A 27,647-nucleotide genomic window follows, 5' to 3' on the forward strand; every position below is an offset into this window, starting at 1 on the left:
CTGTTCTGCTCATTAAAAATGCAAATGAAGTGTTGTCATTGACTCTTTCTGCAATGCAAATGATGTGTGTGCTCTCTCCCTACCTGTCTGCCTCCCAGACTTAGGAGGTGGGGAAGGAAGGAGGGAAATGGGTTGGCTGAACTGCAACCTTAATTGGACTCCTCCCCAGACAACATACACTGCAAATTTTTCAAAATCACATAAATCATGTAATATCAATTACTCAATCATTCTGCTAATCTCACGGCTTTCAGAAGACCTCCAGCTCTGTAAAAAACTATACATGAAGTACCAATTATTGACAGACTTGTCATCAGAGGACTAATACCCAAGCACATTTCCCTTCTGAAATGCAAGTGGAACACGCACTGCTCCGCTGGGAGACATTGCCTCTACTCTTCAAGCACTCTTGGAGATGCTTCATTATACCAGGTTCCTTCACTGCATTTTATAAATTCTGTACTATTAGACATATTTATCCTGCAAAAAAACTTTATAGTATAATTCCTAGTTCTTCCCTGGCATTACCGAGGTGCATATAACCAACGTACATAACAGATCTGCACAGAAAGCACAGCTGACATTTAAGTATACAATTTTATACATATCACACGTTATACCTATATCACACATTAGGGCAACCATGTGCCCCACCAGCCTCGTTTCCCTTCCCTCGCCCCCAAAATGGACAGTTGCATCCTTTAAATGAGCAAAAGAAGGTCTAGGCATTCTCCATTGCTAACACTTGGCTGTAAAAGGAGGCAGAGAGTGCACACCAAATGCCATCCCCTACTGTAGCATATTGAGAGTCACCCAGTGCCCATCTCTTGGTCAGCCTTTGTCAGGGAAGCTCTACTCAAACTCTCCTGCCCTGGGGCATTGCACCCCAAGTATGTTGTAGGTCACAGCTCTGTGGAGGCTGCAAGGCCATGGTGTGTGTTTGCAGGACATGTCCTCTAGGCCGGCCAGTGACCTGCCTCATGCCAGAGCCTGGCTGGAGGATCCCACAAGCTCTCATGCTTGTAGGCAGTCTCAGACCACAACAGCAACAGGACAGTGTTTCCTGAGGGTGTCACTGAGCACACACAGAATACATTTTTTGCACTTGCTTAGTTTCCTGCTACTCCATCAAGGCTGGAGCTCACATCCCCCCCTGAAGCCCCTCTCTAGAGAAGAGGCCGCAGTAGGATGGTGTCACCTAGAGCAGAGGTTTTCCAGGTGGGACTCCAGAACCACTAGGTACTACTGCCCCACAAGACCCCTCATTAGCTACCCACTGCCTAATAAGAATTTAGAACATTTTTCTCTCTAGGGGGTTATGAAGAGGTTACTATCCAGTGACTTCTCAGTTGGAGGGAAGACAGCTTCATATGTCCCAGTGAGATGTCCCTGGGCACACAGAACAGAGGCATTTGTACCTTAGAGGAACAGGTTTTGCAAATAGGAAAGCAGAATGCAGAATGAAAGCAGGTGGCATTTAGACACTCGGATCCAGGGCTGAATTAACCCCTGAAGTGAGGGAGGGACCTGGGCCACACTTGAATCTCATTGAGGATTTGACTCTCACTGCAACCAAAATCACTGGCAAAATGAAGGCTCTGGCTTTGTAATTTTAGCACATCAGCTCAGATTGGAAGGAGAAGACAGGTATGACCTAGTCCTGCTAGTGCAGGGCTCATGTCATGCAACTAACTGAGCTTTTGTCTGGCAGTTTGTCTCCTGCTCTTACTAGGAGATGATTTCAGGACATTATTCCTCAGGTACTACAAAACAGTACCCCAATTTTGAGTTTGTATTCTTTCAGGGGCAGTTTATATCCAGACATGCTTGTGCCAAGAATTATCCTGCATCTCACCAGCTCTTCTCCCACACTGATGTGTATTCTTTGATGTATTTCAGGAGAGTTATGATGTCCCCACTCGGCCTTTGCTTTGTGAAACTAAATGAGCCAAACTTTAATCTTCTCTCATAAGCAGGTCTTTTCCTGTGCAACCTTTCTAACACAGTCCTGTTCGTGAGGTGCAATTCATCCAGCATTAGCTCCCCAGTGGGGATATTCTCTTAAATCCTGCTGCTGCCAAGACTATTTGCTGCAGAGGAATCCCAGCAGCTGACAAGGCACCTTCCTAGGGCAGGGGGTGCACAGCAGCGAGCGACTGAGGCAGATGTTTTTAACCATCAGTTCTAAAAGCATTTGATGCAGCTGCTGTAGGCTGTGAAAAATCAGGAGGCTGCCAGCACCATGCAGAGGGTTTGGATGCCTCCCACAGGCAGGAGGGGCAGAGAGAGTTAATTAAAATGCACTGAGCAAGTATAAAGTTTTATTACAAGACACAAAGGTAGGCTGGTTTCTTTCTCCCACAGACACATCTGCATAATCCAGCCTGGGCTCCTGCAGCTGCACTGTGCTGTGCATGCTGCTGCCATTGATATTGTTTTCATCTATTTTACTGAAAAAACACTACCCAAGATTTAGACTGCATAACAAGCCCTGCTGCTCAATAATGTCTTGTCTTCTTCCTGCAGATGAATCTAACTGGAAACTCCCAGGTAGTAAGTGACCATCATGCAGACAGGCATGCCCATCTTCCTGCTGTCATCTTCTAAACAAAACTCAGAAATCTCCAGAACAGGCTAAATGACAACAGGAGGGGAATTCTAGCTCCATGGCAAGCTGCAGTTATACCCCCATGCTACCAAGCCACACCAGCACTGTGTTTGTTGGGCACAGGATAGTCACCGGGTAAGTGAGGCAAGCACAGTTCTCCCACATGGGCAACTGCATACATGTGCCCAAGTGATGAGCACCAATTTCCACAGGGAAAGGAGCTGCAAATGAGTCACAAATGAGATAGATCCAGGAAAATGTCTCAGCACCAGAAGGCAGAGATCTGCTCCAGCTCAGCCAGACGCAGGAGTTGGAGTCTGTCCGAGCTGTCTGGCAGCTCCATCGAAACTGCTGAGTGGGTGCCTGTCCCTTGGCCACCTGGCCAGGGTAGACCACAGGGCTATTTCCCAGCAGAAAGCAAACACCAGGTGCAAAGACTGCAGGAGCAAGGGGCCCTTCAAGTCCTTGAGACTGGAGAAGTGTGGAGTTTGGGACAGCACTCAGCCTGGACTGCTCCTGCTTCCCTCTGCACGGCGGGGAGGCGAGGACCAGGCAGGAAGCAGGACTGTGGAACCCACTCCAGCAGGATAGAGAACTGCCTAAAGGGGGAAGGAGACAGCACTACCTCATTAATCATGATAAAGAACAGGTTCAAAGAGCACCTGGCTTGCAGTGTAGTAATTAATGAGCTCTTTAATTTCAGGCTGTAATACCCAAACTACTCCATTAGACAACAGAGAGCTCCAAGCATCTGCACCACGAGGTGCCAGGGAGCTGCGTGGGGAGCTCTGGAGCACGGGGCACAGCAGCTTTTCCCCCTGAATCACAGGGGTGCTGGGCCCTGGCTTCGCAGCTCTTCTGATCCAGAACCCAGCAGGAACACGGATCTCCTGCTCGCAGCTTTGCTCAGTGGCCCCAGGCTGTCAGGCACTCCCTCGCACTCACACAGCTCTGCTCACAGGAGCAACTGCGCATCCGCGTCAGGGCCTCCCTACAGCTTATTCTCTTCTGAGCAGCTTCTAACGGAACTGCAGGTGAAGTGGGGCCACCCAGAGCTCCTGGAGGCCGCTCCAACCAACTGCATGCTGCAGGCAGCACTTGGGCTCGTGGCGCACACAGACCTGTCCCACCCATCTTGGCTAGCCCCATGGCAGCATCCCTTCCCAGAAACAGGCTGCTCCTCTTCCCTGCTCTTTGCACATTCACCCAGTCTTCATGGTCCTCTGCTGCAGAGAAACGCTGGGGTGCCCGGCGGGACCGCAGCGGCCAGGCGCGTGCACCCCCCGGCGCTCTGTGCTCAGGGCTCGTGGGTGCTGCCTCCGGGCTTCCTGGCCACCGCCAATGCGCTGCCACTGCTGCAGACGGCAGAGCGTCAGGACTGAGGGAAGTATCTCTGCTTCCCTGATTAAAACTCAGCCAGCTGCCGCTGTTGTGCATATATACATATATATACCATATATATGAACTGGAGATTTGTCCAACACATTTTTCTCGAAGACCGTATGTCTTTTCTTTTTAACAATGCCCATCATAAACGTCACACGTTAGAGCTCCGCTCTCATTACTGTGAGCAGGGAAATGTGTGCTATGTAATAAATGCTTTTGTGGGAAATAACCGTGGTGACTAGAGGACTTCGTGAATTTATTACTCTTTGCAGGAGCCTTTCCTCCTATGACTTAAGGAGAGGTCTATCATCCTCCAGGAGACCTTGCTGGCTCTCTGTTTGGAAGCCTTCGGAAGGCTTTATGTTGCACCTCCTCCCATGCCTCCACGTCCTAGGGACTCGCTCCGCGCCAATCCCCACTGCGACCAATGCGTTTCAAAGCAGGCATCGCCCAGCAGGACAGAGCCGGCGGCTCCGTCCCCCTGCAGCCTCTCCCGGTGCTCACGGCCACGGCGCCACTGCACAGGGCTCCTTGCGGCACGGGGCCCCTCGTCCCCTCGGGGAGCCGCTGTCCCACACTACCCGCGGTGCCACGAGGGGCGACCGTCCGCCTGGCACCGCCACGCCACGCCTGCGCCGCTGCAGGACTGTGCCTCACAGCCTCAGCGGGCGTACTAGGCGGGAGGATCCCCTACGTCCCCAGCGCCTATTAAAGGAACGCCTGCTTCTTAATGCTACATTGGTGTTAAGGAGTTTTATTTTCTGGTTTTCGGTAACAATCTCACTGTCAATTTTACTCCAATATACATTCGAAATACTTGCAATACAAACCCTCCCTGTAAGACTACAAAACGTTCGAGCACTTCAGCAATTTGGATGGCAAGGGATCAATTATTTGGGCATGGTTTTGCATATAATGGCCTGCAACAGATTGTAAAGTTTCTCAGTTAGCAAAGTAATTATGAATACTGAATACAAAATAATGGCTAGAGAATGATGGTGCGGGGCCATCTGGACTCCAAGAGCCTTCGACCAGGAGGGAAGGGAGCGCGAGAAGGGGACTTTCTAAGCTAAATGCTGTTAAGTACGGCATAAGTGTGATCTTACAGAGCCTGCAGGAACAGAAAATTCACCGTGTAAGAAACAGAGTCCAAGAATAAAAATAAAAATAAAAGAGAGAGAGAGAAGTGATAGAAAGTGTTTTGCCAAGAGGGAAGTTCAAACTTCACTTCCATGTGATCACTGTTTGTTCCAGAAGACCAGATCACTTGGTTTGTTTAATGATTCAAAGCAGAATATTTTCAAAAATCTTTGAAAGCTTTCACAAACAGACTCCCATCCAGCCAAAACCCAGCTGGCAAAGTTCCTGCGTGTGAGGAAAGATTTATTTATCATGTCTCAGTAATGAACACTTGGTTTTATTTTGTTGAAAGGAAAAATAAGGGGGGATTTGAGCACGCAAAGTTACAATCACTGCCATAAAACAATAGAACTGGGAGTGATTGCCCCAAAGTAACCCAGAAATCATCTCCTTTATGATATGTATGATTTGAGTGCTCATGCTCCCAGAGAGTCCCCCGCACTCCACGTGCTGCAGCTCCCTTCGTTACCTGATTGATCTCAGATTCCTCGGCCGGCGCCAGGCCCTGTCCTGCTCCCGTGTCCCTGGCACCATGCCACAGACACTGCTGTGGCTCACTGCAGACACCCCTCGCTTGGGTTTCTCCACTGCATCTTACCACGCCACATCCTCGCCTGAGCCGGAGCTGGAGCCCGGCGCAGCTCACGGTGCACCTGCGTGCCTGTCCCTCGCCGACCGCAGTGGCCGCCCGCTCGCAGGAAACACCCTGCTCCCCAGGGCTGGCTGATGCCGCTCATGTCGGCTGAGCAGCCGTCTGCTGTGCATACTGATGCTTGCAGCTACATATTTTATTTCTTGTGTTTTTCAATCCATTCATAAAAAATGCACGTGGGATGAAAGGTTTTACACAGCAAACAGATCTGAGATTTAGGGCTACAAATACCAGGTTTCACAAATGCTCCCTCTGTACAATTGCTCAGAAGAAAATCACGTCACTGATATGAATGCCTGGGGCATGGGGCAAGTTGCTTCCCCAGCTGGCTGCACCCCCAGAGGCCGCAGGGGCCAAGCCTTGCTGGGACACGGGTGCTGCGGCAGCACCGCACGGAGCTGCTGGCCCAGGGCTCCTGCTGCCTTCCCAGTCAGCGCCGTGGGCCTGAGCTGGCACGTGTCCACGTCCCGCTTGGCACCACAAGGACTGGTGTCCAGGCCAGCGAGCAGGCAACAGCAGTCGTGGGCCTCACATCCAGCAAATGCACAGCTGAGCACTTGCTGGCACCCGCCTGCACCACGCACAACAGCCGGACACAGAGGAAGGAGGTGCCCGAGTCCCCAGGGAACTCTGCGCCATCTGGCTTCATCAGCAAGCCCACTGCGGAGCCCTGTCTTAACAGCCCAGACCCAATGTGGAAATAACAGCAGTAGTTACAGACCAGATGGCGAGGTAGCACCACATGCATAGGGGCTTCCCTCACTTCTCCAGGTTGGAGGTGGTTATCAGCTCTCCAAGGCACAGTGGTGGATGCACAGTTGACAGAAACCCATAGCTTTCCTAAAAGTAAATTAAAATGGCATCAGGATTTATTTTTCTCCTTCTTTTAAAAATCAGCCTAGCGAGAACATCAAAGTAATCCATGAGTCTGGTCATTCCCATAACATATTATTATAAATCAAAAACAAAACCATGGTCGAGTCAGGTAGAAAACCATCTTCCAGAGACATCCCACTGAGCTCAGCAAAGGAGAAAAGGCTGACATAACATCTTTAAACATTTTTAATTGCCCTGTTAAACTGACAATTATAGAACTAATTATTGGGAAGACAATACCAGATATACTGAATAGTGCGTCACCAGTGCTTTTATGTAATTATGCAATTTAAAGAATTGAAGGCTACAGTAATGGACTATATCTGGTTAATTAGGGACTCCCTTTATGCTAATAATGCCATTTATTTTCAACTCACTATATTTGTTTCTTTTTTTTGTAAAACCAGGCATATTTTCACAGATAATGAAGAATTCTTTGCAGCAGCTCATATGCCCCTTCAGTTATTTATAGTACCTAGATTTTTTCATAGGGTGGATGATGAACTCCAACCGACTTCTTTCATTACCAACTTTGCTGTATTTTTTGCGGGTTAATTATAGCCCAGGGCTGGGATCCTGCAGCTTTGCTAATGCTGGTATCCAGCTCTCACCAAGCTGCACAGCACTGGTGGAAGGCACGGCGAGCACCGTCCTGTGCAGGTGCACTCCACGCAGAGGCAGTGAGCAGAGGCACCCGGGCCGGGAGCGCCGCCAGCGCGGCTGCAGAGGGGCGGCACGGGGAGCCTCGCCGGTGCAGCCCTCCCTTCCAGACCAGGAAGGGCTGAACAGCACAAGAATGGATCCAGGCCGGCTCTGCCCCAGGAGCTCTTGCAGCACAGGCAGGAGGTCTGCAAGCAAGTCCCCACACGAACCCTGCACAGCGGCACACTGCACTCATGTCCTGCACTCACGCCTGCAAGAGCAGCCGTGCTCTAGCCAGGCCTCTCCCGAGCCCCCGTCACACCCTGGAGGCCAGGACCCGAGGAGCAGCCCTGGACACTTGTCCAAGCAGCGCAGGGATATCCAAGGAGGAATCAGCCATCAGCAGCTGTGTAGCTGCAAGCAGCCACACGGCCAAGCCTCCTGCCCCAGCTTGCAGGAGCGTTCCCTGCGCAAGGTCTGCCCACACTGGCCTGTTCCAAAGAGAGAGGCTCCAAAGAGCAGGGCTGGTCACATACAACTCTTAATGATGCTCTAATACCTATAGTGAAGGATAGTATGTATGAGTGAGAAGTACATAGTTCTTCAGAGTTTCCCCTTATTTCTGTGTGTCAGTTCATATTCACATTGCCTCTTTCTTTCCACAGGTCTGTATTGTTGAGGCTATTCTGTGTTAGCTTGTATCACACTTTGCATCACACATCACTGACTTTTCACCAAGGCCCACGCCAGTTTTTAAACTGCTCAGCAAGCAGGGACACTCAGCAAGCATACCAAATGCCCACCAGCAGCATGAGGGTCTGCCAGGACATGCTGCATCAGTCCTCAGTCCGCAACAAGCCTGTGCAAGCCCCAGCTGTGCGAATGCCTGCGGCAGGAATTACAGGTGCAAAGCTGCCTGCAAAAGGCAGAAAGGCCACTGTGAGCTTACAAAACTCAGTGCTAGAAACCTCTGGCTTCAGCCTGTAGAGCTTCTGCTGGATTAAGTCTTTGCCCGTGAACTAGCTGCCCCCAAAGTACACGCTCCAAATGTTCCCATGCTGCTGGCTGGAAGAAGCCAGTGGGGAAAAGGGGAAGTGCCACCAGCAGGGATGGAGCCCAGGGGAGATAGTGCCAGACAGAAGAGCATTCAGTCCAGCAACAGAGGGAATGAGAACCTTCTGCCTCTGCACCCACAGCCTCCATCCACCATGGCCTCTGTGCCTGGGCACCTGCGGGCCATTCCTGCCTGCTGGCATAGGCTGTGCAGGTTCCTGCTGCTCAGGAGCACCCTGCCACACCACAGTTCCTGGGGTCACCCTGTTTCAGCGCTCCCAGCACTCGGCTGTTGGTTGATACCCCACAAGCAAAGTGGCTTGTCATGTCCTGGCAACTGTTCCTCCACAGGTGGCTCTGTGAGAGGAGGAGCAGATCCAGCCTGGCTGTTCATGAGTACAAACAAGACACACTGGGAGCATTACTCTTCCCACAAATGCAAGATGGGATGTGCAGCCTGCAGTGTGCAATAGCCCTCTAGTAGCCTGCTTTAGCAGGGAACACCATGAAGCATTAAAAGAAGAAAATATTGCTAAAAGAATCAGTAATATTTAAGAAGGAAAAAAAGAAAAATATACTATCTTAATAAACCTTTCCCTGTTCATAACACCAACTCTAATGGCAGTGCAGGAGCTCTGCAACCTAGCCCAGCTCTAATCAGAGACGGATTCCTGGATGCTCAGCAGGAAGCAGGATCTGCACATCCCCCAGGGCAGAGAAGGACCAGCTCATGCATGTCCTGCCACCTGGTCACTGACATCCAGGCTCCCAGCACCAAGGGTAAGGCCCTGGTTCGTTGCACCAGCACATCACCACATGAACCAAGAGCAGAAAGCAGTGCTTAGGACTAGCAGGCAGTTTTACAGAGGGATGAGGCGTACTCTGAAACGCATCATGCCAGGGAGCACCACTGAGCTTGGCTGCAGCATGGAGAGGACTGTGCACATGCAGAGCGAAGCATGTCGTGAAGGCACTAACCATCCCTGCAGGCTTATTGCAGAGCACGGGATCGGGCAGAGAGCACTGCGGAGGATGGATGTGCTGTAAAAGATGTCGGTCGGGGAGAGACAACAATGGAGCAGGAGAGGACTGGGGATTTCTTAAGGACAAGAGCAGGTACTTTGGAAGCAGAGAATGCAAAAAGACATGTCTAGGACTGGAGCATTTGATGGATAAAAAGCAGCTACTTAAAATCACCCCTGCCTAATCACTTTTGCAGAAAAAGTTGTTGGGCCACATCTGCTATCTCTTGCTCTCCTGCATATGCACAGCAATGGGAGCTGTAGTTGACACAGCCCACCTGTCCAAGAGGCAGCTGGGGCTGAACACTCTCCTTCTGGCTGTGCACAGAGGCAGGAACTCTTTCTGGGCCACAAGTAGGACTGCAGGTGCAAGCTAAATTTGAGGATGCCTTGACTAAGTGGGCAACAAAAATGAACTAAGTTAAAGCCAGTGAGTAAAGCAGCTAGTAAAGGACACGGCTGGATCATGGGAAGAGAACTGCAGTGCTGCTCACTGCAAGGGAAATAGCAACCCAATAAAGCTGGGTCTGAAAATGAGAATGCATGTGAATGTGAAGCATCTGCCTTCTCTCCAAGTCAGACGGAGCCACTGTTGCTACAGGGTATTGCAAGCACTGTTTTATGTGCTACCCATGTCGAAGAGGAAAGTTCAGCTCCTGGCTTTTCACTATTCCTCAAGGAAGAGGCACACCTGCAAGAGCAAGGACTGCAATTCGGACAGTCAGCCCACATACGCAATCCGCCAGTTTAAAACACCCCTGCTCCTTTCCTTTGGTCTCAGTAGCTCATTTAATTCTTGCTATTGAATGGGTTGTCAGATCTCCAAGCAAGGATAAAAATAGTGGTGTTTCACCCCAGAAGCAGTGGGAAATGTCATAGTAATGTATCAGTTTACTCAGTGTCTGGAGAGTATTGGGTCCTTTCAATGGAGTTGCCAGCATGTATTCAAAGCAGGTCACACTACTGAGCTGGAAAAGGTAAAGATGATAAATTAACTTCTCTAATGGCCAGAAACAAAAAGAACTAAGAGAGAATGGGTATAAGATCCTCTTTCTGTGCTAAGCACCAGTAGAACTTACAGACTTTACAAGGGAGCCTTTGCCCCCCAAGCTGGGCAGCTAGGAGCTAGTCCCCCCTCCAGTGCCAGCTCGTCACACTGTACAAGAGATACAGGCAGTTCCCTACTTTATAAAGTGCTCCAACATCTGCCAAATGAAAGCACCAAATCAGTGTTATGACATTTGCAGTTTACTAGCATTAATGGCAGAAATATTAGGTATGTTAGGGCAAGCCACTTCCTAGCAGACTTTTACTAGCCTTGCATACCATGCACTGCCACAACACACTAGAGTTCCCATCTAAATGAAAGCTGTTGTTAGGAAGGAAGGAATTCAATAATGTACTTGTAAATTAATAAAATCCTGGCAAATGTGAAAACATCCTGAGCTTTTGTTGGCCTGGAGATTTATTCAGTCCTGCTGGCTTCCCAGCTGAGACAGAAAAGATCATAAACCTGCCAAGAGAAATGCCTTTGCAAAATGTTCCAGGCTCAGCTGTAACATTCCTCTACCTGCTGGCACAGCAGAGATGGTGTCCCAAAAGGTCAAGAGCTGAACCTGCAAACCCTATCCTGTTTGTCCTTGGCATGGACTGGTCAGTGGCATTAATGCTGATGAGGTCATAGCTCTGCAGTTTGGGGTTAGTTTGGGCGGGACCTTCAGAGCTTCATTCTTTCTAGGATCTTAGTAAGCCTCAGACTGTTTTGTCACTATCAAGATCAGCAGTCTCCTCAAAGGAGTGTTGGGAAAGCTCTCACCGGTGTCTGGGCTGCATACCAGCTCCTGCTAACAGCCACCTGGGTTCCTCACTGTTCAGTGTTCACTGGCCATGCAGGCAGCAGAAGCCTTTGCCGAAGTGCTTCCACGAGGCACTCGCCTCACCTGAACTGCTGTTTGGTTTCTGCTTTTACTTCTTGTGAGGTGCCCAGGCTCTGTCCCCCATCCTGGGACATGGCTGACCTGAAAGCTTCAGTGAGCCCCAAAGGAGGATCAGCGCTGCCCTAGGACAAGGGCCAAATGCCACAGTGACCCCCAAAGCTGGCTAGCCTCCAGAGAAGGTGATTCAGAGGAACAAGTGTGGACATTAGCGTGTTCCTCATCAGAGGAACAAGTGTGGACATTAGTGTGTTCCCCAACAGCGCAGCCATGAGAGCAGCAGCTGCACCCTGGTACTTCAGAGTCCTGCTAGCACCCTTCCAAGTATCCCACAGGAACCAATGTAAACATCAAGATTTACATGTGGTTTCTTGATAACAGAAAAAGTGGAGGAGCAATTTAGGGGAAGGGGACTGGCAAAGTGTCATGTCAAAAAAATGATGCTGCTTTATCAAGGCCAAAAGGAAAATGTTTTCCCATTTGAGAGGGAGCTCTGATCTGAGGACAAGAACAGCCTGCAGCCGGCTGAACCAGAGACCAGTTGCTTTTGCTGTGACTGTTTATTGTTACTGATTCTTCAGGCGTTAACAAGAATACATACTCTGGGCTCCTGCTTGCAATTCCCAAGATCTATGCTTGCAGCATCCCACTCTCTATCATCAGCCCCGCAACATAATCAATGGTGCCACAGAGACTTGACTAAACAAAGCTTCTTTGAGTCACCTATCCCAGCTGTATACAAAAACCCTTCATAACTCTAGATATTTCATTTTTGAAAACATAGCAATGTGAAAATCCAAGAGTGAGGAGGGGAATAGCATAAGTCACCCTTGCTACTATGGTGCACTGTTATCTCCATGGCAATGGGGTCCAGGAGCAAATGCTGCACCCAGCAGCCTCTTGGAGGACCAGCCAGCAACAACAGCTGAGCAGCCTTGAGCTTCCCTGAGAAGAATCTCTGCTACGTTGCAATGGAAACAACAGGGATTAGCAAAGCCATACGCCGTGTTCAGAATAGGGACACGCAAGGCAGGGAGACTAAACCCATCCCTGCAGAGCAAGGAGCTTCCAGTGAGGGCAGATGGGAGCAGACATAGTGGGGCTCTGCAAGAGCATAGCAGCAGCAGGACCAGGTTGTCTGAAGTGACATCCAGGTCCTGCTCGTGCCTGTTAAACAGGCCAGCTGTAGCTCTCCTGCCCTCACTCCCCCAGCACTGCTTTGAGACTGGAGAATGTTTTGCAGTATGAGTCAAACACATTAACTCCAGGCCTCCAGAGAGTCTCTGAGCACTGTACCTCTGCCACTTCCCCAAGGGTCAGCAGCTTATCCAACACCCTTCTGATTATCTGTCAAGGCAGCAGAATTCACAGCATTTTTCACTGGTTTTGTAAGTGCTCCAGAGCCCATGAGTATAGGTACACAAGGAATCCATGCTCTCTATGAGTAGCATCACTACAGGAGGGACTGCAACAAAGATAACAGGGTCTCTGATGGAATCTCTTGCAGACTTGCAACCTACATCCAAATGAGCAGCAAGAACCCTGATGTTCTGCCCCATGCTAGGCCAGCTCAGTAGAATACCATTTGGATGGAAAACACACAGCTCTGTCTGTGCAAAGCCACACCCCACTACCAGCACAAATCCAAACTGTCCAGTTTTAGTGGCAATAAAGATCTATCATTAACCGTCAGATCAGACCTCTAGTATGAGATGCTTTGCCTTCATAGTTGCAGGGATGCAGCTGCATCCTGTGGAAAGGATCCTTGGAAAGGGCTGATCCCCGACAGGACTGCAGTCAGACTTTGCCAAATATTTAACAGACAAATGATCCAGAACTAGATCCCTTCTTTGAGGAAAAGCAGGATTTCATTTTCACTGGGAAATGCTCAGTTGGCTGATTTTATGACAGTATGTCTTTTATATATACATATAAAAAATCTGTGAGTGAATTTAGTGCTTGTGAAACCAAAAGAGTAATAGCACTGGCAAGAGACAGGGAAAAGGTAGAGAGCTGTGTTGTCTTCCTGTGGTCATAAGGCAGCACAGTGCCATGTGAGACGCCACTGGTACCACAGTCAAGAAAGCAGCTGCCCTGCTCTTTCAGCTCTAGTAACACATAAAGCCTGAGTTTTCAGCCCAGGTACCAGCCACTTCATGGGACTCCAGTGCTTGGTCTCTTGTAAGCAAAATCTCCAGCCTCAGTATGATACTCATGAAACTAGAAGCTGCTAGTGCCAGTCCTTGTGTGGTGCAAACGGTACCGACTAAGCTTCATGCAGCTTTGCCTGCCAGAGATCATGACCGGGAGTTTTCAGAGGGGTTATCCAAAATCTCCTGAGAGGCACCAAAGGGCAAGGAGTAACTCATTTAACTCATTTAAAGGAGTAAGCTCCATGATAAGTGTGAGAAGAACTTAGCTTCTCCTTCGCCTGCATCACAGAGTACCTTCCCTGCTGCAGTCTCCATCCTCCCTCTGCTCCTCACTTTCAGAGGAAGCTGCAGTACTGGGAAGCAGTTCAGGCATGCCATCCCTTTCCAGAGCATCACCCCCTGCTTCCAGCCCTCTCCTCAGACCCCAGTTGCCTGTCTATACATTAATGCTAAAATCTCTGCAAAATTACCCAGGCTTTTTGTAATGTCCAACTGTCAATACAAGCAATGACTATGCTGATGCAACACCTCAGACCGGAGCCCCCCCCCCCCCCCCCATTTGCTTTTCTCCTGCATTCTTCCACTGATTCATCAGCTGGACTGAAGCTCAGTCTCCCTCTCTTCTCAGCTCCATTTCATGCAGTGATACAGACAGATTTTTTTTCCAGTCATTTACACATTTTTCCTACTCACTAGTCTAAGATTTGCTAGCTGATAACAAAAGAATTGTCAGGAGTGACATCCCCACCACTTTGTTCAATTGGCTGCCTCTTGCATATCCTGGGCTTTTGAATATCTAGGGTGTACTCTGAGAGCCAGCTCTACTTTCCCCTTCACTCTTTCTGCTGCAGATCCTCCTGGATAGCCAGTCCCCCTTGCCCCTCCTATCCTGGCAAGTCTTTGGATAAGCAGACTGGGTATGCAGAGCAGTTCCCTCTGGTCTGGAACTTGCAAAATTTTGCATCCAGCTTTTGTATCCCAGATGGGTTTCCAGCTATTTAGTGATCAGCAGTCCATTAGGTAACAGTGCAGTTCGAGTGAGACTCCTCAGAGTCTGTGGGGGAAGGCAAGGGGCCGGCAGAGTTACAGGAAAGAGATGGTCACAGCACAGCAAGGCAGAAGCTGCTCAGGCACAAGTGCAGCACTAGTCCAGAACAAGCATCAGTTATTCTTCTGACACCATCATTCCTGGAGCACAACCCCCTGATGCCAGAAAAGGACCTGTGTGCTGGAGGCACTCACAGAAAGGACCAAAGCAGATCCAGGTGTGGAGGGCCTGACTCAGAAAGAATCTGATACACCTGCTCCTCCTGCAAGCTGAGGGTAGGGGCTGGTGGAGTAGGGAGGCACCACAGGTTTCTGGGAAACAATCCTGATGGGGAGCTGACAGGAACTGCCCGAAGTCCCCAAGGGCAGAGCAAGAGCTGAATGGCAAGGGCACAGTAGAGAGTATCCACATGTTAGCACGGGTGGGCACAGCCCAGCCCTCGGCCGTTTCCGGTGCTGGCTCCTCGTCGACACACCGTTCTGCAGCAGGTGCAGCACAGCAGCCTTTTATGCAGTTAATCTAAGGAGGAGACTGTCCCTCTGCAGCCAGCAGGCTGTCACCATGCTGCACAGGCCTGGGGACCTTCCCAGGGAAGATCCTTCCCACCTGAGCACAAAGGGAAAAAGCATGATTTTTTCTAATGCTAGGGGAGGAGGGAGTGTTCAGGACAACAGTAGTCTTCTGCTTTCCTGCTTTCAAATGTTTTTGCAGAGCTCCATCTAGGGGGGATGTCACTGGACAAGGCTGCAGAGCAAGACACTTCCCAATAAACAAGTAAATGGCTCCTTCCCCTGGCCCGAGGCCTCTTGCCACACACTTACGGTGCTAATTAAAAAGGGAGGGAAGAGCCCATAAATTTTACAGTTTATTCTAACTTCAGTTCCAGCTGGTTTTAAAAGAGCTGATGAAAGTAAGTGCATCTGTGCAGATCACTGGTGCATCACAGAGAGCCACAGCACTTAATTAAATGTTATTCTAGGAATAAAATTTAGCCCTCAGCTGACAAGACTAAATATTAAAGCATCAATTTCCTGAAGGAGACCGGCTGTAATCAGAGTCTTCTGCTATGGGGAAGCAAAAAAATCCCAGTTACTGACATCAACATCCCTCAGACAAAGGTGGAGAAAGTACCACCAGCCACTGAAATGCACCCAACTCTGACAAACGACAGAGCTGCCTCTGCACAGATAGCAGCCTTCTTACCAGATCTCACAGGCATGCTCTGCTCTTGGGCTGGGAACAGGAATGGGAAACCAAGGTCCTGCAGGAAATAGTGACTCAGATGCTGTTGCTCATCTCTGGGCAGCACTGAGCAATTCCCATGCACAGCATGGAGGGCTCATGGCTCCTGAGAGCTGGTTTTCAGGCGATCAGATGGATTCAGGGTGCTTATGGGCATGGAGAATCTCTGGCTACCTGGTGCTGGATGAAAAAGGAATTAGCCCCTCTTCTGCAGATACGTCAGCCTTTAATCTGGCAGAAATGCTCCCATTGGGGCTGTGTGGTGTCCACATGCTGGTATACACACACGGACACAAAGCAACACATATCCTCCCTCTGATTTATCTGCTCTCTGCACATATCCGGGCATCCTAAGCTTCTCCCATGGCCTTTAAGGCAATACCTGACAGCTCTTTTCTGCTGGCATTCAGTGCACTTCCCTGCTGCTCTCCCCCATGTACTTGCTTCCATCAGAGTCTTAAGGGCTAACAAGCGAGAACCACATGGGTTGCTAAAAACAAATCATGCACATCCCCTGGCCCTGTTACAGCCTGAGCTACAAGGTGTTGTGTTGTGGAGATCCAAGCATCAGAGCTGTGACAACAAATAGCAATTGAGGTCCCTATGGGGATGGGATACAGCAGATCTACCCACATCCTCCACATGCTTTTATTTCTGAGTGAAGTGTGCTGTCTCATTGCTTCAGCCCCAGGAAGAAAGAATAGTTTTAAACTTCACAAATCCTCTAATACTGCTGTGCCTGCAGTTGGAGGCCCTCATGTATGCAGATATTGCCTCTCCTTTGCTCAGAGGTCTCTTTCTAATTTAATACTTTCCCCAGTATTGCAGAAGTCATAACATGGGTTTCTCTAGAGGAGCCCAGCTTATCTCCCAGGAAAGAGCAGTCTGTCATTGCAGCCTGAGTCTCAACAATTTCACGACATTCTTGTACCAGGACAGCAGGGCGATGACTAGGAAGCCAGCACTACAGCAAGCACATCTTTGCACCCAGGCCAGGCAGTCAGTGCCCTATCCAGCCTGAAAACAAGTAGTAGTGACCCTAGGCAAAGGCTCTGCCTGCTAGATCCTTCCCCTCCTCTGGTGGTCACCACCATCACTCTCTATGGAGCCTTGACAACTCTCCAAACTTAATGATATTAGCCAAGAGGGTTGGCAGCTTGATCTGCCCTTTGCTGCCACTGTCAGATCAAATAGCTGCTAATTGACCAAAGCATCTCCTTTTGCTGAGCTATTAGCAACGGCACCAGGACAGGACTCTGACATTAATTATCTGCAAGTTAACAGTATCTGAAAACATAAATAACTGTTCGCCATTATGGCAGGGTGAGCTCACTGCTCCAGGTATGCCAGGGCAGGCTGAGGTCGCCACAGTTACCCAGCGTTACCAGACTCCTGAGCCCTAGGTGCCATGACTGCATCCTATGACCAGAAAGGTGTCAGGTGGCACTCAAGAACAGCCAGCTTTCCCCGTAAAAGCTCCCTTTGCACTCATGTTTTGCTGGGACTGTCAGGGTGCAGGGAAGCCTTGCTCCTTGGGCCACTTTCACATCCCCCCCCCCCCCCCCAAGTCTGTCCTCTCTGTGAGAGAATCCACCTTCACTCTCTGAAGATGCAGATCCAAAAGCTAATCCCACAAGCTGATGAATCACCGACAATAGCATCTCTGGGGTGAGCTACACTGGTTGGGCTTAGTCCTGGATTTGAAGTATTGTCTTACAGCCCAAGTCAGCCTTTAAACACTGCAAGAGAACAGCCTGTACAAACCACGAGGCATATTCCTCCAGCAGAACATCACCAAAGAAAGAAAATGATCAAAAATAGCAAGCCTCTGTTCATGTCGTCTTTCCTGGCAGCTACAAGAGGATCCCATTACCCCAGGCATCCTTGGCTAGAGGGGCTGACTGTCCCTGCAACAACTGCAGTGAGGGTTAGCCCAGCCCACCAGTTAGCAAACAAAACAGCAGCAACAAAACAAACAGGCTTTGGGCACTCACACTGCTGAGAGGGCTGGGATAGGTTTAATACACCCTTATCTGCATTTCACACACACATTTTCATTTTGCAAACACTCATCTGAAGGACTCTGAACCCTTGTTGCTCCATTATAACACTGCTGTAATGTAGCTTCTGCACAAATCCTTCAGCCTGGCCCTTCTGGCTTCTCTCAAGGGCTCAGCCACTTGCATCACTGCTTCACTCAAGTTCAGACACCAGCAAAAGAGGCTTCCTCATGCCTGGTCACTGGGGACAGAGGTGGCCCAGAACAATTGTTCCCTGAAGCAGAATCCTGTTCTTTGACGGGACAGTGGGAAGTCTGCAGAGAGCAAGCACCCTCATCTGGAACTACACCTGCTAGCCACTGCATCCAGAGAAGGGAGCAGTTTGAGAAAGCAACATGGATTTGTAATACTGAGGGACAGGAGCTGTCTGTGAGAGGGGTCTCACATCTCTCATGAAGAGCCCATTTGCCTTTCTCATTTAGAAGTGACCCAACTGAGATTATGTTGTCAAATCCTTTTTAATAATATAATTATTACCTATCTAATTATTATCATGATACAAAGACTGAGATTAAGTGGGGGTTAATAAATTAATTTTCATGCGTTAATCCAAAGGTTAGACCCCAAATTGTCTGCCTGCAATAATCACTGTGCATATTGCAAGAGCGCCAGCCAGAGGACTGCAGAAATGTGCTTAATGAAGATTCTTTCTCTCACTCAGAGGCTTCTTCGCACAATACCAGTTCAGAATTAGCTGACTTTTATGCCAAAGTAGATTTTTATGTAATGAGACAGAACAGTGCAAGACATGCTCTTCCAAGTGAGAAGCACATTGCCTGCCCTAATGTCACCAGCATCCCCCCGCCACTGACCCCAGCAGCTCCACTGCCTTGATGCTTTGACCTCGTAGGCTTTTCCACCAAAATCTTTCATCTTGAACTGTCAGCACCCCCTTGCTGCACCCTTGTTTTCCATATCCTTCAACAGACACAGGAACTCTGCACCAGCCAGCCTAGCCAGCACCCTCCTGGCACTCCCAGCCCAAAGCTGCTAGTGCGCTCAGTCTTGCCAGCCTCTTCCCAGCTCTTTATCAAGCTGTGCCAAGCCACACGTCAGACCTCTTGGGAAGTCACATCCGGGAGGAAATGCAAACAGTCTCCAAACCACACTTCACTCCCACAAGTGCCAAGCTCATGAATAGAAGGGAGCTGGCTGTCATCCATCTCCACGCTCTTTGCGTGCATCTGGTCTGCCCCAGAGAGTTGGGAGACTTCTCAGCCTGCTGAGCACAGACACGGCTGCCTCCAGCCTTCCCAACTTTTCTCCTACTTTCTTTCAGGTGCTGGCACCTTTGGTGTCCCTGGTCCCTGTCACAGTAGCAGTCCCAGGTAGCTTTTCTTCTAGCAGCTTTGGCTGACCCCTGAAGGGTCTGCAGGGTGTCACAGCCCATGGGCTCTTCTCTGACTACGGTCACACACAAGCAGGAAAGGGCAGCCCCTTGCCCATGCCGCCCTCCTGCCCACAGCTCCAGTTCTAGTGTGGTTCAGTGGATTCCTGGCTCTTCTGGCAGAGGAGAAGTGTCTTGAGTCCACAGGGCATGGAGGAAGCTATGTTCCCAGCTCTTTTCCCTGAAGCACTTCTCCTGCCAGTAGTTTGGGTCCTGGCTGAATGCTAGCAAGAAAAATGTATTGTTGAGAAAGATGATACAGAGAGAAATCTCCTTCTAACACCAAAGGAAGCTTTCTGGAAGCCCAGCTGGGCTGTGAGATTGCAGCACAGCTCTCTGCAGGCCTGAGTCAGCCACCGTGCTCAGGCCCTCAGGTGTTAAACACGCTGACCCCACAGGAGCTGCACAGAAAAGGCAGCAGGAATAATCTGCAGGAGACTTTTAAAGTTTTCACATGTGCAAAGTGAATCATTCCTAACTGCAGAGCTGCATGAGCTTTCCCTGTAAAAATTTTCCTTGTGTTTTTAACCCTGTCCTTGGAACCCACTATACTCTTCTTCTGTTAAAATAACGAGACTTGATAAAATGGAGTATGAAGAGTTTCTCTCTACTAACAGCAAGCTCATACCCCAAGAGCAAACTGGCTGGTACAGTGAAGCTTAATACCTTCCGTGATATTTCACCAATTACCCTTCTGGGCAAAATGTGTAGCAAGTTAAACAAGCTGGGCTCATCTCCCTTTGGATAGAGATAGCTTTAAGGAAATTCAGACCTTTAGCCAAAGGTAGATGGATATGACCTTCCGGAGTGTAATTGTAACAATCATGCTATTTTTATTCCGTCCAAGTTGAAATATTTCAAAAACTAAATGACCCAAGGTCGTTAAACTTTGTAAAGAGATTGCTGCAGGTATTTCCAGACATCTATCAAAAACTAAGTTACCCTGACTGCCTATGATTAGAGGATAGCACAGATTGGCAAACAGTAAATTGTCCTGTTTTATATCCCTTCAGAATTTTTGCTGAGGTTTCCTAATTTTTCATATCCAATTTGATGATCATATTAATTAAAATTAGAATTGAATAAGTAGTATTTTTATCTTCTTATCATCCTCTCTGATAGGAAAAATGAGTTCAACTATTGAAAAATAGCATGTAGATGAGACATGCCTATATAATTCAGGTTTTTAATCAGTTTCTTATTTAAGGTAGGTTACTTTTGGGGACTACTTCTGCTTGCCTGCGATATTTAAAACAGATATGCAAAAAGTTTTCATGTTTTTTCATCCTCTACTCATAGGTGTGCAAACTGTGGCTATCTAAGTATGAGGAGATGCAGGTCTGGGATTCATTCATGTCATTTCCGATAAGTTTAGTGTTTATTATAACATTCATTATAAGAAAAAAAGCAATAGAAACAACACGGCATTTCTAAGCAAAGAGGCTGAGTAAACACCCCTAGAGCTCCAAGAAGATACAGTCCTCACTCCCTGGTCAGGCCATTAGCCAGAGGATGAAACACAACTCCCACTGAGGCTCAGTGCAGCAGCTCCTGCCACAGCAAAGTGATGCTCCATAGAGGGGTCCGCTTCTGCACCCTGCTTCTAGGCAGTTAGACCAGGCCATTGCCTACGTTCCAGAAATACTCCTGCCGCACCACAGGCACCAGCTATCGGCTCACTGAAGTCAAGGAGGGTTCAAGAGTTATCCTTTATACCAACACAACATAACATTATTGCACGCAGGGCTCACTACAGAGCATCCACATTAACCTATCTGGACAGCAGTAACATCACTGATGTGCTCTGAGTGATCGATTTGATGCAGAAATTAAAACTCTTTTTGGGTATTGTCCCCACATGGGTCACCCTAGCTGGCAGTGCACGGAGGCCTGGCATGTTTGATGCAGGAGGGAGCACTCGCTCCCAGGAGGACTCTCTGCAAATCATACAACAGCATCAGCTACCCTGCAGCGCCTTTAAAATGTGTGACACAAACTTATATCACAAGATTAGATTGACTTTTCTTGCCTTTCTCTTTGCTATGTTTCAGCGGAAGGAAAAAAAACAAAATCAAGCCACAGCTAACATGATCAGTGTGTGCATGGTGAATAGGACAGAATGCCGTGAAATCACATAAAAGATTCAATATCAGAGTCAATATCAGCTGCTGAGCTATAACAGCTTCTGTGATTCTCCTAACAGGATTTTAATTTTATGTTTATTATTTGGGGACTAGCAAAGCACAGGAAATTCCTGTACAGTGGTGCAGGCCCCCCTTTCCCTCTGTTCTGTGAAAGCTCTAAAAAGCTGCGAAGACTTAAACACAAAGCAAGCTGACTTTTGGTATTTTTAATTTTTGCTTGTGTTCCCCAGGCTTGGCGGGAGAGAGTGAACTTAATTAAAATCAATGGAGAAAAAAAGGGGGGGGAGGGGAATAAATCACAATATGAATGTTTTCAGTGACTGTATGCAAGCACAGAATGCAGGGCTCCCGCCTGCATTCCTGCGAAGCACAGAGGAGTGTCCCAGCCCCCCACTGCCCGTGAGAAACAACAGCTTCCCAAAGCATCACAGCTCCCCTGCAGGGCCCGCACCTCCGTCCCTTACCTGCCAGTCACGGTGCTCGCCAGGATGTGGCACAACTGAAACCTGAACATCTGGGTCCTCCCTGCTCGAGAGCAGGAGCAGGGGTAGTCTGGGACACAGGCAGAGGGTGCAGGAAACAGACAGCTCCTGCAAGGCAGTTCCGCTTCCGTAGGAGCCCTTCATCCATCACAGACCATGAACCACTGCGGGTAAAAAACGGGAAAATAGAGAAGGAGAGAGGAGCAACAGGAACAGGGGTCACTGGGAAGGAGACGATCTTTTTGAGCGTGTTTCAGCCCCAGCTCCATTAAGGTTATTTAATGTAATCCAGTTACATCTGGATGAGTCAGATCACCTCATCCAGATGTAACTAATTTCTGTTGTAGGAAGTTGTCAGGTAATAGCAACAGCATGTTAACAGAACAACTTCATTGCCAGTGCTGTGAGAGACAGAGTAAAGATGAAGATGGATGAAATCAAGAATAAAAGCAATGCACTTTTGTTGAGATAATAAATTAAGATAATTTAAATAAGATATCATGACTGATGGAGCATCAATCCCTAGAGAGCAGTGTGTCCAGGTCCTCCAGGATAGCTCAGAGTACGTCATGGAGGGTTCTCCTTCTGATGCTCCCTTTCAACAAGCTCAGGAGTCTCCTCAGGAGCCTGCATGGAGCACAGGCCAGATCCAGTGGCCCAAGAGCCTTTCAGCCACCTGGTCAGATCCCATCTCTTGCACATGCTGGTTCCCATTCAGCTCAGGAAAGCAAAACTCAATCCCTGTGCATTTCGTGTGTCCCCAGAGCCACTAGCCAATGCAAGAGGCAAGGCAGCCCAGGTTCTGTGATTTGCTGCAGGCAGGCCCAATTTCCTCTTGTGCCAGGGAGCAGACATTGCATTAGCTGCTCTGTAGCCTCCTAAATTGCTGCTTTTTTCAAGTATCTTTGGATGCTACAAATGTTACAGGGGGCCATAAAACAAAGAGGTGACCTGAGCCACTCCAGGGCTCACAAAGCCCCAGCAGAAACTTAAGAGCACTGCGTGGTGGTGCGTACCAGTGGCCGGCATACATGGTGTGGCTGCGCTGCCCCTCACCAGCGCACCGTCGGCTCTGCTCGGACCTGCAGCCGGAGCCTCCCGGTGCTGCAGCAGCCCAGCACATCCCCTGCTCCACACAGGTCTGCGTGATGTCTCCAGCAGCTCCAGCCAGCCTCCTCCCTGCGCTGTGAATTCATCACCGGCACCACACCTTACTCCCAGGTCTAGAGAAAGGGAAGAGCACACTGCCAACATCATGGAGCAGCAGCTACGGGGCTTCCTCTCTCCACACTGCCAGGGGCTCTGCTCTAATTTTAAAATATATATATATATATATATATATATACACAAGTATATATAATTCCATTCTTTAGCACTGCATGCCAGGCCCTTCCAGATGAACTAATTTCTTAATCACACTTTTAATGGGGGAGACGGTTAGAGCCCATGCGGGAGTGGTTAATATTAGTACTATTTAACTGTTGAAAGCTTTTCATATCGTAAACCAGTCTCGCAGTCAAACAATAAAATTCACAGTTTAATTGGTAGGTAACTGGCCTCCAGGCACCCATAGCTTATAACGGCCGACAGCGGTAATGCTGTGTGCCGGACCGCAGCAGCTGGCTGCTACGCGCAGCTCAGGAGCGGTGATGCCACATCCCCGCCTGCCCAGCGGCACCCCGGCCCCGCTCTCGTAGGTGCCGGCACTGCGGACACCTGCCCCGGGCAGGAGCTCACCAGCGCCCCGCGGACTCACGCTCCTTCTTGCAGCGTAGGAGCCTGCTGCATCCCGCAGCCTGGAGGGAGCAGGGCCAGCACCGCCACCACTGCCCCCGAGACCCACGGCAGGACATCAGCCCACAGGGTCGTTGCCAAAGGCCCTCTGCTCACCACCTTCACAACGCTGTGCCCACAAAAAGTACTGCACTCGCAAACACCAGTACCAAGCCCACGATGGAAGAGTAAATGTTGCAGAAATCCATCATCAAAAGTGGGCTGCTGGGTCATTCACCTGTCTCCAGCTCGGACAGCCACAGGTATGCAGGGTGTGAGCACTTATGTGGACTGTTCATGACTGCATTTTTCTTCTAGTCAATCTTGCACAGATTTATGCTGGAGGAACAGGAGCATTAAATATTCCCTCGGTGTAATTCAGCAAGCAGCAAGAGATACAGATTTAAATATTTAGTAGCACATAACTGGCTAAAAGCCTCAGAAACATTTTTAAAAATCACTTCTTAATAAAACTGGACTGAAATATTTCCCATAGTTAGAATTTATGGCATGTAATTGGTGTTCTTGTGATAAATAGGAGTGGATATATATTTATGAACAACAAATATTAATGAAGAAATAATATGGGAGCCCAAGTTCAGGCTGTGCAGCTTGCTATTACTCTACGGTATTCTCCAAGGAACGCTGACATTAGGCAAACAAAAAGGCAAGAATGACAGTGCTATTTGATTGAAAAATCTAGGAGAAAGGGAGCATGGTCCTGAGGCACAGAGGCCCATTCCAGGGACGCCAGATGCAGTGAAGGACTCTGCTTGCTGTCTGTAGGGGCACACCTGCATCTGATGTGAGCTCTGGTCCTTGGGCTACGTAGCAGATAAAACTTCTATCTGAGTCACAGCTTGCAAACACTCCAGCGCTATCGATTGTTATCATGAGTGAATTGTTAATTTGCATGTGTTCCCAAATGATTAAAAACTTTGAGGTAGAGCCTACAGTAACTGCTCCTCCTCCTCTGTATGACAGCAGGGAAAGATTTATCTCCAGGTGATGATCTTGATTACTGCTTAGGCACAACATAAGCAGGAGCCACATGTTGATTTCTCTTCATTTTTCACACAGCAGGAGCAGTTTTTAATGCCTATTGCCTTCTGCACCAGAATCTTGAATTAAAGCATGAGTCAGATAGAGAAAACCCCACAAAACTCCATTAACCAGCACACAAGTCTGCACCTGAGCACAGTTCTGCTCCAGGCCACTGAGAGGTCGTGTCTGAACCCAAGCTGAGCAGGGAGGCAGGAGAAAGCCCAGCTGGTGTTTGCAGCAAGCTGAGCACCTCTGACCTGCTTCCTGGAGCCGAGCAGAGCGAGCCACCCCATTTCCCAGGGCCCACAGAAGGTACCAACACTCAGGGCAAAGCAGGCATAGAACCATACAGCTACACACAACCACAGGAGACAGCTGCAGGGAGTGACTTCTGCTGCACGAGTGGTGGGACCAGCTGGGACATCCTGAGCCTGGCTGTCCCCCTCCCCACTGCTCTACCAGCCCTCCAGGAGGGACCGGCACTTTCCACCATGTCTGACAGCACAGAAGAGCCACATTGTCTATAAAAGCCACAGCAGCCAAATGAAACATTTCTAGCATTAAATAAAAAAGACATTTTTATTCCGCAATAGAAACTCTGTGATCTTGGAACACAATTTGCATAAACAGACAATTTGGCTATAAACAATTTCAACATTAACTGGTATTTACATAGAGAACAACTGACTTAAAATACAATTAAAGACCTTGATGGATTGGAAAATGTCAAAACATTTTAAAGGCTTCAAAACGTGTGTTTGATTTACATCTCCTTGGTCAGATGTAAAAGCAGTATGTCTACATCTTCTCTGTCAGAGATGGAGAACATGGAGATTCTGCTCCATGTCCAACATCCCAGCTTACCAGCATCAGCACTTGCAGGGATCAATTTACTGGTTATTTCTCAACACAGGAAATCATCTGTGTTTTCTCCAAGAATGAATTTAAAATTAGAAGATTAAGGTTTAGATTCCTAGACTTTCCTCACAGCTCTCTTCACTCACTCAATACCCTTATATGAATTTGCAGGCCCTGTATTTTCCACAATGCCCCAAAAATACAGGCTGGGAAGAAAATTCAGCCCAGGTAACCCACACCCAGGAAGATGCTCTGTCAGAACTACTGCATAAGAAAGACCTTGCCTGCATTACCCGTATCTGCACGGCAGGATTTGTGCAGCTCAGTGGGCTAGCGTGAGTGCAAGAGGCCACTCCAGAACACGCTCACGGCCCGAGCCTCTCTGTAGAGCCTGCAAAACCCGTCCAACACTCTGGGGCCAGCAGGGACTAGGAAAGGGCAAAATGGGCAACATCACACAGCAAATCTTTGCAAAACACAAGAGCTTAGTTACATGTCGGGATATAGACTGCATGCTTCTGTTTCATTCAGTATCACATTATCAAAGCTTGTCTGCCTAGGACCAGAACACAAAGCAACCCTTTAGAAAACGTCCTGATCCTTAGGAGCTAAGTATCCCGGGAAATCTCACCAAAAACTTGGTATTGTTACCCCAACGTTTTCTTCCTCTGATTGCACAGCGAGCTGATCTGATATTCAGGAGAGCCTTGGAGTTTGAGTTGCTTCCCCAAATCACATCAGCCTAACAAGGCTCACTTACTGCTGAAATACTAAGCAAGAGTGCTTGTCCTGTCTCTCTGTTTCCAGAACATTTTGAAAGCTGCTCAGAGCTATATTTCTTGTCTTCAAGGTCAGACTCCTTAAGGGCTACTGGCTGAACAACTCCACAGATATCCTAAAAATACAGAGCTTTATTTATAAACTGCCTAATATATTTTACAGGGCAAGCGCTTCACCTTTTACTTTTTATTGCCACTTATCTTCCATCTCTGCCATTGTGTTTATGCTGTGCTATGTAAAGGTGTATATCTGCAGCCTTCTCTAAGGCCAAGAGAGTAGAACAACAGGAGCTCAGTCGCGTGCAGTTCTTGTAATCTGTCAGAGTGCTCACAGAGGGTATCAGGATGCTTTCTGAAATACCACTGAGCATATAAAGCAAAGCAAAAACCCATAAACAATCACTGACCATGGAGATTGAAGAAGGTGAAGTCTGAGAGCTACAGTCATGAAAATCATGAAATTAGCCTTGGAATGTGGCACACTCAGCAACTCCAGAAGGCAACATGCTTTGCTGCTGGCAGAGCACCACCTTTGGCACCAAGCACCCTGTTCAGCTTATGGGGAGACACTTGCCCCATAACACCCTTATGCTTTCCTGCAAGTGACAGCAACAACCAAACATCTGCACCTGTGCTCTGGGACAAACATTTGCCTTCCTGATCCACATTCACACAAAGTCACGTAGTGCATTTTAAGTCCCCACATCGCTTTGCTTGGGAGGGAGAGAAACATTTACACAAGGCACAGAAGTGCTGGGATGCAGCTGACTGGACAGAACTAAGGAAAGGAGCATCACAGACAGGCCCGTGTGGATGCCATCCCTCCTCCTCTCGTCTTCGTTCCCACCTGAACGCTGCTCCTGGAAACACACTTCTCTCCACAGCCTCCAGCAGGCTCCCAGCTGCACTAGGCTGTCTCAGGGCTGCACTACACTTGCCCTGCAGCACCAGCACTCAGCTCCACACCCCATGTAGGGCAAGCTTCAGGAGGAAGCATTCATTTACTCCACCAAATTCATCAGCACGGTATTAACTGGGCTCACAGAGGCTTCTCATCCCTCATTAGTCTGAGGCTAAACATGCACTAGCTCCTGGCAGTGCCTCCCAGCAGTAATTCCTCAGTGTGTGTCCTCCTTCCCAGGCCATAGTAGAGTCCTTTGTTAGGGCAGCTGCTGCTGCCGCCCAGACAGTCACAAGTTGCAATTTATTACAGTGCAGCATATGGATACTACCTTTTATCATTTGTCTGCATTAAATAATTATTTAAGCTTTATTAGGTATTTATCAAATAAACTGTTGGCATCTGAAATTTCCTTATTGTAGCTGGAGATTTAGAGCAGCAATTTGTATGCATCCTGGCCTTT

General features: G+C 48.7%; 1 protein-coding gene across 2 annotated transcripts in view; it reads right to left on the reverse strand.

The window, feature by feature from the left end:
* The window catches only part of LOC134147353 (uncharacterized), a 160,167-nt gene that overhangs the window by 31,482 nt on the left and 101,038 nt on the right, over positions 1-27,647 (reverse strand). For both annotated transcript variants that reach the window (XR_009959994.1, XR_009959995.1), the window contains 2 exons: positions 21,812-21,993; positions 6,508-6,626 (listed from right to left, as the gene is read on the reverse strand). The gene's annotated coding sequence lies outside the window, so the exon portion shown is untranslated. The remainder of the gene's footprint in view (positions 1-6,507; positions 6,627-21,811; positions 21,994-27,647) is intronic.

This window comes from Rhea pennata, chromosome 15 (assembly GCF_028389875.1).
Source record: "Rhea pennata isolate bPtePen1 chromosome 15, bPtePen1.pri, whole genome shotgun sequence".
Taxonomy (NCBI): Eukaryota; Metazoa; Chordata; class Aves; order Rheiformes; family Rheidae; genus Rhea; species Rhea pennata.